A 14,843-nucleotide genomic window follows, 5' to 3' on the forward strand; every position below is an offset into this window, starting at 1 on the left:
CTTCCTTCCCAAATTAGAGCCAGGGGCTTTTGTTTTCCAACGAAGGAAAACCTAAGGAGTAAGAAAATTGTTTAAGTCCGCTGTGGGGCATCTGAGGGGAAAAGGAGCTTTGACCACCAGCGTTTTAGGTCCTTCTTGGGGGCAAGGTGTTTTCTTTGATTTTGATTAAGTCGGTTTCCAGTACCTACGGATTACTTCCCTCCCCCCGAAAAACCAGTCGATCCTGAAGAGTTTTAACTAGATTTTTTTTTTTTTTCTGTTTTAAATCTACCTCTCTCCACCCCCCGTGAAATTCAAAAGAAAGGCTGAATCTAAAATGGCTGTAGCTTGGGGAAGTGCCCTAAGCTTCGGTAACTTAAATACGTTACCATGTCTTAAATTGTTGGCTGTTTGTCCTACGAGGACAGCAACTGAATCTTTGGATGTTTTGATCTTGCAATTGCTGTCTTGTCTTGAAGGGACCTTGCTAGGTGAAAACAAAGGTGAGGCTAAAGAAGTTTGCTTACTCGAAAAGTTTACGTAAGAGTGGGTGCGGTTGTGTGTGTGTGTGTGTGTGTGTGTGTGTGGTTGCTTATAGTTTTGAAATTGTGCTACGATGGTAATTTTATCAGCCAACTTTGTGCTCTGAGGTTGGTTTGTCATATTTGTCGAAATACTTGCTCTTAACTTTGATACTTCTTGCTTACCAGGAAAAAAAAAAACCAGCTAATGGTGGTTCATGTTTTAGTTTAGTAACAGAAGTCACACGTTTCTATGTGAATCCCATCAAAAAGTAAAGTGATTGGTAGTCTTCTAAAGACTTAGATTTCTAATTTGGCGGATTTTTTGCCTTTTCTGTGTAATACTTGAAAGGGAATCACGGTACTCTTCAGTTTGGGATATTTGTTGCAAATGGTGAGACAAGTGAAAACGAACTTTAGATGTGGAGCTCCTGATTGTTGTGCTCTTTCAAACAAAAGGCTGTCTTTTTTGTTTGCCACCCCCCTTTTTTAAACTATTAGATCCAGAAATTTAACTTAAAACACAAAGGCATAGAATGGAAACCAAGAACGGATAACTTCAGGGTTTGGAAAGGTGCTTCAGTTTCAGGTTGCAATCTTTGTAAAAGGTAAAAATAATAAAATGCTAATTGTGAATGAGAACTTGGTAATTAATAGTAAAATAAGCTGTCATCTTCCCTAGGGAGTCAGTTTCACTTTACCTTAATACATTCTTTCAACACAAAAGTTTATCGGTTCCCCTGGAATTTTTTTTTTCTTAAATAATTTTTCGTGATTTTATGAGAGAAATATTTGAAGTACTTTATAGAAATAACAAGTCCGTTGCATTCTGTTTTGCCAGTTTGCCTACTGAACAACTAAAACTTGGGTACTCAAAATGGTTTGTACATGTTGATATAAATATTTTTTCAGTTGATTCTGGATAGTTTCAGAGTTCTTGAAATGGGAGGTTGATGTTAGGAAGCCTTTTTATTTTGTATAAATGCAATTCACCAGTTTTCTTATCAGTGGCTGTTTAAAAGCTTGGCTGAGGAAGGGCACATGCAACCATTTTAATAAGTTTGTAATGATAAGAAATCTGAAACACATTTCTGCTTAATTCATTAATCCATTTTTAAATTCTCAGTTAAAGATATAATACACAATTATGAATCATTCTTCAGGAGATTGCATATCTTTGTTTTATGGTTAAATTGTATGTACTTACTAACCGTGATAACTAATGTGCAAGGACCTAAGCAATCTGTTTCTAAGTCATTGTGCTTAACCATTATGGGTGCTGTCTTTAATGATTAAAATAAGACTGTTGGAAAAGGTGGGAGATACAACAGTTCTATTTATTTATTTATTTATTTATTTATTTATTTACTTATTTACTTATTTACTTATTTATTTATTTATTTTGGTACAACAGTTTTAAAGGATCCCAACTAAAAAAGTACTTCATGGAAAAGGTAAATTTTATGGTGGGCTATTTATGGTTTTTCAAATAGATGGGAGGAAAAATCTAGGTGGCACATAGATATCATGTTACCTCACATACGACTGTAGTTGTCTTTGTCTGGAGTTTAATATTTGGTATGCTGAGACCTAGCTGTCCAAGTCATTTCTAAATCAGACTCTGATTTTTATTTCCCTTTGAAGTCTCCCCAAAACAAAACTGGCTACATTCAAACTTGAAAAGTAGTTCCTCAAGAATAACTGAACTTTCATCCATTGGTAATCTTAACTAAGGAGGTAAAATATTGCTGTTACGTAAATTGAATCTTTATAGGTGATTTCAGATAAATGGTAAATATTTCAAAAAGTCCATTATTTTCTTTTATTAAAGCAAACAATTAGCCCCTCTTCCCCATTTCAAGAAATGCTACAGGCTCTACTGTGGAGCCAGTTTTGGGTGCTAAGGATGAGAAATACCTAAATGACCATAAAACATTTTGCCACCGAAGAATTTAGTAGATTAACATAAGTGGAAAATGTTACAGAATGACAACATAGAAAGCTATCTTTCTTAAAGGGGTTGGCTTTTAACGTACTCGTTATGTTTACCTTCTTTTTCTGTGATAAAACTGCTTTGCCTTATGTTAATCAGACGTCAGGCCAGAGAATCACCAGCATGAACAAAATTTTAGTACACTTTTCTGAGCAATAGGTCTATTTGTGTGGAATACATTTTGTTTTCAGAAAAATCAAATTCATTTAAGTTTGGCTGTACTTCAGATTTCAGACTCTTGTTTCTTCTGATTGTAAGTTTAAATTTCATTATATAAAAAATTCTTTTCTGAATTATTGCTCTTTGAAGTATGTTGAAAAGTTGTTTGGGGGGCTCTTTGGCTAGTTAATTAAAAGGCAGAGCCATTCCAATGTTCCTGCTATATGTTTATGAATTATTAGCTCTACTTTTTAATTAGTCTTATGAGGTCCGATGGGAAGGATAGTTTATTGTGGGCTTCATAAAGCTGGAGGCTGTAGTAGAGGCCAATGTATATAATCTCATTCCTCAAAATTCTTTTTAAAAATAGATACTAACCCTTCAACAGGTGAGTGTACAGAGGCTCCAAGAAGTTAAGTAATTTACCTAACATGAGAGGTCAGAATTCAGGCACCTTTCTCTGATTCTAAAGCTCAGTTTGGACCACATCATGTAGAGAGATATTATTTTAATTAAGGACTATATATAGCCTGGATTTGAATCTCTGCCTTGCCACTTAGAACTTTGTGAGTGGGAGAGAGTTTAAAGTGAAATTTCTGTGCCTGTTTCTTCCTCTGTTAAATGGGGAATAATAGTAATTTAGAGGGTTATTGGGGCAAATAATATTTGTAGAGCTCTTAAAGCAATGCACTTCATAATTGTTAATAAACTGTATAAAATTGTCTTTAATGAATGTCCTTTTACCAATCAAATGAAATTTATTGACATCTGAGCAGATTACTGCATGTGGAGTTGATTTTTTTTCTTTCTGTCTTAGGTATTTTTCTGTTGTTTTTTCTAGTTTATTTGAATCAGAATCCAGTTCCCACATACCATTACTGACATTATTTCAAACCTCCTAATTTGTATGTTTCTTCTGGGTTTTTTTTCCTTGTATTTTGTTGAAGAAACCAGGTTATTTATCCTGCGTAGTTGCCACATTTGAGATTTTCCTGAATTCCTATAAGCTGGTAGTTGGGTATTGACTCTTACATTGAGATTTGTTGGCGGAAGGAGAGAAGACAACTTCATAGGTGATTATGTGCATTTGGAGTTTTTTTCTGGTTCAGTAGGTCTCATATGTATCATTTTCTTAAAATTTCTCAATTGAGCAGCATAGAGGAATTAGAGGAGTTATTTATCTTCCTTTGATATGCATATAAAATGGAGGGTTTGGTTTGCCAACCCACTATTTACTTTAACAGGCAGTTTTTTTCCGGTCCTTTTTTTCTTCATAGTATGTATTTTTGTATATAAAATTGAGCTGAGTGTGCTGGGTTTGCAATTGTCTTGTTTTCTAGTTTTGGTTACTAGTGAGTAGTTTTCTCAGCCTATTTGGTTTGAAATTTTTTCTTCTCAAAACTGTTCTTCCCCAGGGTACCTAGGTTGCGCAGTCAGTTAGGCAATCAGACTCTTGGTTTCGGTTTAGGTCATGATCCTCTGGGGTTGTGAGCTCAAGCCTTGAGTTGGGCTTTGTACTCTGCAAGGAGTCTACTTAAAACTCTCTCCACCTCTGCACTTTCCTTCACGAATTAATCTAAAAAAAAAAAAAGAAAAATCCAACAACAGCCACTTTTCCCCCTATTGCTTTTGCCCCCTTCTGAACCCCCTTAAGCATTTTATTCCTGATACCTCTTGAACATGGACTGTATGTAGGCCAGGCACTTCTCCCCTTACACTCCCAGGGAAAACATCCAGGTATGTGCTTTTTTTTTTTTAAGATTTCATTTATTTATTCATGAGAGACAGAGAGAGGCAGAGTTGTAGGCAAAGGAAGAAGCAGGCTCCCTGTGAGGAGCCTGGTGTAGAACTTGATCCCAGGACCCTGGGATCAGACCCTGAGTCAAAGGCAGATGATCAACCACTGAACCACTCAGGCATCCCATTCCCGGCGTATTCTTAACACTACTTATAGTCACCCTTTAATCATCAACTTTCCAACAGTCTCCACACTACTAAGATTTGAACCAAAAAGAGATGGAATGACTTGCCCAGTTACACAGCTAGAACCAGCTAGATCCAGTCTGCCCTTCTAGCTTAAATGTTTGGATTGAAAGCAAAGTTTATTCTTGAGAAGAAATTTTTAGAAATGCTTGTAAAGTAAAATGAACTTGAAGTAAAAATATATGTTTGGTGATATAGTATTTACTATTACACCTCTCAATTAAAGAAAGGATGTAGGGACGCCTGGGTGGCTCAGCGGTTGAGCGTCTGCCTTGGGCTCAGAGCGTGATCCCGGGGTTCCGGGATCGAGTCCCACATTGGGCTCCCTGCATGGAACCTGCTTTTCCCTCTGCCTGTTTCTGCCTCTCTCTCTCTCTCTCTCTCTCTCTGTCTCTCATGAATAAATAAATAAAATCCTAAAAAAAAAAAGTATAGTTTTTAGATGTGACAGTCTATTCTCTAATAGGGAATTTGAGTCCTTCAGGGTCAGCATAGCTGCAGATATTTGATAAAAGTTATCACTACTTAGTGGCTTGTTTGTAGTGTAGTTGATATAGTCACTTTGGAGAAAATACTGTAAAAACATTTTTGCTGGTTCTTAAACCTTAGAGTTTCAGATACTTGCATAAATCTAATGCACGTAGTTATTTGAATTTTACAGCCAGAATTTAATGTGTCAGATTGCATTAGATAATGTATTTCTGTACCATACCATTCTTACTTGGAACTTTTGTAGTTTCATTAAATTCCATTTCTATCAGTGGGATAGTGAGTGTTTAGTTATGGTTACAGGAAATGTTCGTAAATGTTGAATGACACAATATTGGAAAGATTATCTGGAAAGTAAATTTTACTCTTGAAAATTTTTGCATTTTGTGAAATTACTTTCAGGAAATTTTTTTGGAACAATGAAGTAGAAGGCACAATGATTAAAGTTTATTACTGATGCAAAGACTGGCAAGATTCCTGTTTTGGACATTCTAATTGGGTTTTTAAGTGACTTTCGTTATTTCTTTTGACTGTTTACTATTTTAACCCCCTTCATATATTGCCTTTTTGTGAATCTTAGTGGGAGAGGAAGCTGGAAAGGCTGTGTGTATGTAACTTGATGTGTACACACATATACATGCCTTACACATACACTTTCTGTCCTTAACACCTGACAGTTGTGACCCAAGTTGTGCAAGTCACAGACACTTGAGTGGGGACTGGAATCTGAAATGAGAGATGCAGAGAAGCAAGGACAGTTTAGAATCCATTTTATTGGCTGGTGGCAGTGCTAGCAGGGCAATTTCCTAAGCAACTCTTCCTGTGGTGTGACCTTGGTTGGTGATTTTTGACTGTGCGTGTTTGCAAAGTCAAGGAGGCTCATTCATTCTCTGAACTTTCAATATATTTCTGATAAATTCCTTTTCTGTTTAGTCTACCTAAGTATAGTTTTTTTTTTTTTTTAACCAAAGACCTTGATTAATAAAATTGGCTAATGTAATTTGCTCCTTGTAGAAGATTTTGTTTGTGATTCCCTCTGTTTAGGGTAGTCTCCTCATTTATGAAGTGAAAAACTTATATGTCTTTTTTAAAGACAATCTTAGACAAGAATTTTCCTTTTTATCCACTCCCAATTTTTTAAAGCAGTAGTGCTCAACCTTTTAAAATTTAGCTGGAGTAAGGCTTGTGCACCATTAGTTTATTAAAGCTCCCTGTGTGATTTTCTGTCTTTTAAAGATTCTTTTATTATTATAAAAGCAGTATTTTGCTGGATAGAATACTAGGAAATGTACATATGCAGGACACCTGGGTGACTCAGTAATTGAGCACCTGCCTTTGGTTTAGTACGATCCGGGGTCAATCCCACATCAGGCTCCCTGCAGGGAGCCAGCTTCTTCCTCTGCCTCTGGCTCTGCCTCTCTCTGTGTGTCTCATGAATATATAAATAAAATCTTAAAAAAAAAAAAAACGGAGATATACATATGCAAAAATAAAAACATTCTCCTCATCCAGAAATCGCTACTGTAACTTTCGGTGCACTTTTCCATATCTTTCTTTAAACACATATATGTAAGTTTTTATTTTTATTTTACTAAAACGAGATTAATTTGCAACTTGCTTTTTTTGTTGGTGATACCCTTTCTTCAATGTGAATAAATGTTCATTTTTTTCTAACATCCAGGTGCTATTTAAATTCCCCCAGGGGGCACTTAGGTGGCTCAGTGGGTTAAGCATCTTGGTTTCAGCTCAGTTGTGTCTCATGGATCATGGGATCGCTTGGAGCTCAGCAGGGAGTCTGCATGAACATTCTCTTCCTCTGCCCCTCGTCCCCTGCCTTCAAATAAATAAATAGATCTTTATTTTTTTTAAGATTTTATTTATTTATTAAAAAAAAAAGATTTTATTTATTTATTCATAGAGACACAGAGAGAGAGAGAGGCAAAGACACAGGCAGAGGGAGAAGCAGGCTCCATGCAGAGAGCCTGACGTGGGACTCGATCCAAGGTCTCCAGGATCACGCCCTGGGCTGCAAGGCGGCGCTAAACCACTGCCCCACCAGGGCTGCCCAAATAAATAGATCTTTAAAAACATAGATAAATAAGTTTCTCCAGCTGATCTAAAATAGAATCATAGGCTAGCTATTCAGTACTAGTGTCTGATCCAAGATCTTGTTACATGTAACACTTTTGTTTCCTTATCTCTTTAATCTAGCATGGTCCTTATTTTTTTAGTAACACTGAGTTTGAGAGGACTCTGTCATGAGAATGATTTTGTACAGTTGCATTCTGTGCTGTCATTTATTTTGTTCCTTTAATTCTTGTGTTTTTCTCTAAAGTGTACATCTAAAAACTTGATAGGTTTACATCAAAACATTTTTAGCCAGGATACATCATAGCTATATCATTCCGCATCATATTTATAAACATATAATACCTTTTTGACCTACTTTCATAATGCTAAGATTGATCCTTGGATTAAGGTAATAGTAGTCTCTGATCCATATATTAAACAATGAATCTTCTCTCCTTGCAACAAGAAATTAATTTGCATGGTGTTACTTTGCACTAAAAGTTCCCAATCCCTTACCAATCATTGTCCTAATTTTTTTTTTTTTAAGATTTTATTTATTTAATCATGAGAGACACACACAGAGAGAGAGGCAGAGACACAGGCAGAGGGAGAAGCAGGCTCCATGCAGGGAGCCCGACTTGGGACTCGATCCTGGGTCTCCAGGATCACGCCCTGGGCTGAAGGCAGCGCTAAACCGCTGAGCCACTCGGGCTGCCCCTGTCCTAATTTTTTTAAGACAGCTTTATTGATATATAATTTACATAATATAAAATTTCTATGTTTTAAATGTACAATTCAGTATTCTTTTTGTATGTTCAGAGTTGTACAACCACTGCCACTGTCTAATTTTAAAACATTTTCATTGCCCCAAAAAGAAACCCCATAACCATTAGCAGTCGCCTCCCTGGCCCTAAGGCAACCATTAGTCTTTCTGTCTTTATGGATTTGCCTGTTCTGGACTTTTCATATAAATAGAATGATACGGTATGTCATCTTTTATGTCCGACTTTCCTCACTTAGCATAATGTGTTTAAGGTTCATCTATATTGTACTGTCTATCAGTATTTCTTTTCCTTTCCTTTTTTTTTTTTTTTAATGTATCCTATACCTTATTTTTTATCCAGTCATCAGTTGATGGGCATTTGAATTGTTGCTTCTCTGTGGCTATTTATTATGAATAATGGTGCTGTGAACATTGAGGTACAAGCTTTTGGGTGAACACATGTTTACATCTTGGATCTTTTTAGGAGTGTAATTGCTAGGTTCTATGGTAACTCTGTTGAACTTGAATCTGTGTTCAGGGAGCCTGCACAATCATACAGTCACTCCAGCAGCCTATGGTGGTTTCAGTTTCTCTACATCCTCAGCAACACCTGTTATTATGTCTTTTATTATAACCATGCTAGTGGGTGTGAAATAGTATCTCATTGTGGATTTTTTTAATTTTTATTTATTTATGATAGTCACACAGAGAGAGAGAGAGAGAGAGGCAAGAGACACAGGCAGAGGGAGAAGCAGGCTCCATGCACCGGGAACCCGACGTGGGATTCCATCCCGAGTCTCCAGGATCATGCCCTGGGCCAAAGGCAGGCGCTAAACCACTGCGCCACCCAGGGATCCCTCATTGTGGATTTGATATGCATTTCGGTCATGGCTATTGATGTTAAGCTTCTTTTCCTATGCTTAATAGTTATTTGAATATCTTTGGAGAAATGTTTATTCAAATCCTTTGTCTACTTTTTTTAAATTGTATTTTTTTTTTAAGATTTTATTTTTATTTATTTATGAGAGACACAGGCAGAGAGAGAAGCAGGCTCCATGCTGGGAGTGGGACTTGATCCCAGGTCTGCAGGATCACACCCTGGGCTGAAGGCGGCGCTAAACCGCTGAGGCCCCAGGGCTGCCCCTGAATTGTATTTTTTAAAGATTTTATTTATTTGAGAGAGTGTATGCACAAGTGAGGGGGAGGGGCAGAAGAAGAAAGAATCTCAAGCAGAGCTCTGTATAGGGCTCAATCTCACAATCCTGAGTTTAAGACCTGAGCCACAAACAAGAGTCAGATGCTTAACTGAGCACTCAGCCGCCCCATCCACTTTTTGTTTTATTTATTTATTTATTTTAAATTTTTATTTATTTATGATAGTCACAGAGAGAGAGGCAGAGACACAGGCAGAGGGAGAAGCAGGCTCCATGCACCAGGAGCCCGATGTGGGATTCGATCCCGGGACTCCAGGATTGCGCCCTGGGCCGAAGGCAGGCGCCAAACCGCTGCGCCACCCAGGGATCCCCCCCCATCCACTTTTTAAATTGGATGGTCTTTTTATTGTTGAGTTGTAAGAATTTTTTATTTTAGTGATGCTTTATCGACATGAGATTATATTTGTTTCATGTATAACATGATTAGATATCTATAAATGTTGTGAAATGATCACAGTAAGTCTAATATCTACACTATGCTTCACTACAAATTTTTATTAGAACTTTTAAGATCCTCTCAGCAACTTTCAAGTATGCAATACAGTATAATTATAGTCACCATGTTGTATGTAATATCTCCATGACTGAAATTTATTTTATGGCTGGAAGTTTCTACTTTTTGACCCCTTGATTTTTTTTTTTTGTAGGTTCTACATATAAGAGAGTATCTGTATTTTGGTATTTGTCTTTTTCTGTCTGACTTCTTTTACTTAGCATAATGCCTTTGAGGTCCATTTATGTTGTCACAAATGGAAAGACTTATTTTTATTTCTTTTATTTTTTAAAGATTTTATTTATTCATGAGAGGCAGAGAGAGAGAGAGAGAGAGAGAGAGAGAGGCAGAGACACAGACCAAGGGAGAAGCAGGCTCCATGTAGGGAGCCTGACGTGAGACTCTATCCCGGGTCCCCAGGATCAGGCCCTGGGCCAAAGGTAGCGCTAAACCGCTGAGCCACCCGGGCTGCCCATAGATTTCTTTTTTTTAATGGCTAAATAATATTCTGTGTGTGGTGAGGGTGACACTTTTTCTTTTCTTTTCTTTTCTTTTTTTTTAAGATTTATTTATTTATTTTAGAGAGAGGGAGAGTAAGCAGTGAGGAGGGGGAGAGGGAAAAATAAACTTAAGCTGAGTGTGGAGCTGATGCAGGGCTCCATCTCACAACCCTGAGCTGAAACTAAGAGTCGGTCACTTAACCACATGTGCCACTTAGGCTTCCGTCTTTCTCTGTTCATCCGTGGGCAGACAGATGGGTTGTTTTCATATCTTATCTACTATAAATAATGCTGCAGTGTACATGGGGTGCATTTGTTTTCAAGTTAGCACTTCTCTTTCCTTTGGATATATACCTGAAAGTGGAATTACTGGATTATATGTAGTTCTATTTCTAATTTTTTGAGGAACCCCCATACTGTTTTCCATAACAAACCAATTTACATCCTCACCAACACTTGTTATTTCTTTTCTTTTTGATAATAGTCACAGGTATGAGGTGAAATCTCATTGTGATTTTTTTTTTTAATTTTTTATTTATTTATGATAGTCACACACACACACACACAGAGAGAGGCAGAGATACAGGCAGAGGGAGAAGCAGGCTCCATGCACCGGGAGCCTGACGTGAGATTCAATCCCGGGTCTCCAGGATCGCGCCCTGGGCCAAAGGCAGGCGCCAAACTGCTGCGCCACCCAGGGATCCCTCATTGTGATTTAATTTATGTTAAATACAAGTCCCTTATCAGATACATGGTGTGCAGATCTTTTCTCTAAGTCTTTGGGTTGTCTTTTCAGTTTCTTGAGGGGGTCTATATTTGAAGCACACTTTTTAAAAAAAAGATTGATTTAAAAGATTTTATTTATTTATTCATAAGAGACACAGGCAGAGGGAGAGGCAGGCTCCATGCAGGGAGCCTGATGTGGGACATGATCTCGGGTCTCCAGGATCACGCCCTGGGCTGAAGGCAGTGCTAAACTGCGGAGCCACCCGGGCTGCCAAGTTTTATTTATTTAAGTTATCTCTACACCCAACATAGGGCTTGAACTCATGACCCTGAGATCAAGAATTGCACACCCTTCTGAGTGATCCACCCCGGCGCCCCGAAGCACAAACATTTTTAATTTTGATGACATCTAATTGATCATTGCCTAACCAACGTAGATTGCAAAGATTTACTCCGATGTTTACTTTTAGCTCTTGTATACAGGCCTTTGATCCACTTAAAAAATTTTTAAGCTTTATTTATTTATTTTAGAGAAAACACAAGCAAACTGGGGTAGGGGCAGAGGGTGAGAGAGAATCCTGAAGCAGACATCGTGCTGAGTGCACGAGCCTGATACAGAACTCAGTCCCAGAACTCTGAGATCATGATCTGAGCTGAAACCAAGAGCCGGCTGCTTAACTGACTGTGCCACCTAGGTGCCCCTAAAGTTAATTTTTTTTTAAGATTTTATTTATTTATTCATGAGAGACAGAGGCAGAGACACAAGCAGGTTCCATGCAGGGAGCCCAATGTGGGACTTGATCCCGGGTCCCCAGTATCACGCCCCGGTACTAAACCGACTGAGCCCTCCCTAAAGTTAATTTTTATATGTGGTTTAAGGTATAGGTCTATATTCTTTCTTTCTTTATTTATTTTGCTGGTGGGCATCTGGTTATCATAGCACCATTTTTTGAAAAGAAAGACCATTTTTCCCCTCATTGATATTTCTTGGCCTCTGTCGAAAATCAGTTGGCCATAGTTATTAAGTTTATTTCTGGACTCTTGGTTCTGCTCCATTGATCTCTATGTCTATCCTTATGTGTGTATGCGGAATTGAAGCCCTTTATGTAGTCCTCTCTGATTGCATAGCCTTCCTTGTGTCTTTCATCCTGAATTTGGTGTTGATAGTTCTCTTATATTACTAGATAATTTTGCTTTGTAGTATTATATCCCAAAACAATATGTAATATTAAAATTTTATATAGTAGCAGATAGTTCTTAATTTTCACATTTTTACTTTTTGGTGTTTAAAAAAAAAGGCACCAAATGTAGATAATTTAGTTTTTGTCTAATCCTTTAGTGAACATTTTATATTTTTTGTGTTTTGTTAATGTGTGATTAAAATTGGTGGGTCGGGTCACCCTCTCGAGTGGGTGGAGTGACTCAATTGGTTGGGTGTCTGACTCTTGATTTTGGCTCAAGTTGTGATCTTGGGGTTGTGGGATCAAGCCCCACTCATCAGGCTCCACACTCAGCATGGAATCTGCTTGCATTTCTTCCCACCCCACCCCCACAAAATAAATAAATAAATCTTTTTAAAAAAATGTGGGTCATAGAAGTTTCACATCTTCAACTTCATATTTTCCAAACTGTTTTCCAAAGTTGTTATATGGATTTACACTTCTACCAGCAATATATAAGAATTCTTTGTTCACTTTACATCTTTATCAACATTTAATTGTTTCAGAATTTGTTTTTGCCAGTTTGATAGGTGTGAAATAGTATGTCATAAGTTGACTCAGGTTGGTTTCTTTGTTTGTTTGTTTTAAAGATTATTTATTTATTTATTCATAGAGACAGAGAGAGAGAGGCAGAGACACAGGCAGAGGGAGAAGCAGGCACCATACAGAGAGCCTGACGTGGGACTCCATCCCGGGTCTCCAGGATCACGCTCTGGGCTGCAGGCGGCGCTAAACTGCTGCGCCACCAGGGCTGTCCATGACTCAGGTTTTAAAAGTATGAATTTGTGATTAATTGAATGTACTGTTTTATATCACGCTTTGTGATAATTTCAGAGCACTTGCATATCACCTGCCTATCTCTTACGAGCAGGGTAATGTGTTAAATGTCCAGTTAGGGTTATTGACAAATAATTTTGTTGTCATTGAGTTTATACTAGAAATAGATTTTTTTGTTGTTTATTGGACCCTAACCCTCTAATAGCATACTTTACGTGTCAATATTAATAACCATGGAATTAAGCATTTTCTAACAGAAATGCCATAAGGAAAAAATATCTTAAAGGTGTCCTATATTCCTTTTCTTTTCATTTGAAAGACATGCTCAAATTTCATGTCCTTTAGAAATTCTTAGGAATTTGTCTCCTCTAAAACTAAAATATATGGATTTGGACTCTTTCCTGGGCTGTGAAGTATCAACATGAGGATTAAAGATGAACTAAGCAAAAAAAAAAAAAAAAAAAGATGAACTAAGCAATGCACCAGTAACCCTGACATTCTCCCTATTGAGGACTTAAGGAGGAAAAATTCATATGCAGACAGTTAGGAAGCGAGTATAGACTATAGACAACAGTAGGATTACTAAGTCCTTTAGAGAGAGTGAAAGTGGTAGACATTTAGACCTAACATTTCTTTTCAGATCCTGTGATAGATTTGTTTGTTTAAGCAATCTGCACCCAATGTGGGGCTCAAACTCATGACCCTGAGATCAAGAGCCATATGCTCCACCAACTGAGCCAGCCAGGTACCCCTCAAATCCTGAGATTTAGAAAGCCAGTGAATATCTGAAGATACACAGAGGTATAGGCTTGAGCTCTGCAGTGTAAGGAATGTTCAAGGAGAGGTCTTAACAGTAAGATAAAGGAGAATAATTGGTGAAATTGTTGACATCTCTTAAATCAGTTATTTAATGGGCACATTAAATAACACAGTTAGGGGATCCCTGGGTGGCGCAGCGGTTTGGCGCCTGCCTTTGGCCCAGGGCGCGATCCTGGAGACCCGGGATCAAATCCCACGTCGGGCTCCAGGTGCATGGAGCCTGCTTCTCCCTCTGTCTATGTCTCTGCCTCTCTCTCTCTCTGTGTGACTATCATGAATAAATAAATAAAATAAAATGTGCTGTTTAAAAAAATAATAATAAAAAAATAAAATTACTTAAAAAAAATAACACAGTTATGTCTGTACTAAGAAATTATCCCATTTGTTGTTAATCCCTACCCAGGTGTGCCCTGTTTGTAGGGGAGATAAATAAATAGGTAAATGTAATATACTCTGATAGATGCTTGAGTATGGGTATGTGTGTGATAAAATGCTTCGTGAAATGGAAATTTACTTAGTCACTCCGAGATGAAAAGTGAAGACTTAAAAATGAGTGAGATAGTGAAGAAATTACAGAGACACCAAAAAAATGCTCCATCAAAGCTTTTAAGTAGCTGTTATATTTACAGGGCAAAAGAAAAGTAATCACAGGGTAGGGAGAAGACCAGGATATCTTAATGCAGTGGTTGCCACTCCTGCTACTCGCTGACAAAGTTTTCACCAGCTCTTTGTAAATAGTATTAGTGTAAGGGTGCCACCTTTTTAAAAAAAATTTTAAAAGATGAGTTGACCTGGGCACCTGGTGGCTAAGTCAGTTAAGCCTCTGTCTTGGATTCAGGTTGTGATGTTGAGGTCCTGGGATTGAGCCCCACATCAGGCTCCCTGCTCAGCTGGGAATCTGCTTTTCCCTCTTCCTCTGCACCCCCCCCCCCCCATGCGCACACTCTCCCTTACTCTCTCACTCTGAAGTAAACGGATAAAATCTTTTTTTAAAATCCTTTTTTCCCAGATTTGTCTGTCTTTTACAGCAGTAATGCCTTTTCTTTTATGAAGTGACATTGTTAGGATTACTTTTATGTTTTATTTACGTAATACAATTAGCAACCAATATCAGCATTTTTTTTCAATATCAGCATT

General features: G+C 37.7%; 1 protein-coding gene across 3 annotated transcripts in view; it reads left to right on the forward strand.

The window, feature by feature from the left end:
* GPBP1L1 (GC-rich promoter binding protein 1 like 1) overlaps positions 1-14,843 on the forward strand; it is a 61,007-nt gene that overhangs the window by 1,165 nt on the left and 44,999 nt on the right. The window lies entirely within an intron of this gene.

The sequence above is a fragment of the Canis aureus genome, chromosome 13 (assembly GCF_053574225.1).
Source record: "Canis aureus isolate CA01 chromosome 13, VMU_Caureus_v.1.0, whole genome shotgun sequence".
NCBI lineage: Eukaryota > Metazoa > Chordata > Mammalia > Carnivora > Canidae > Canis > Canis aureus.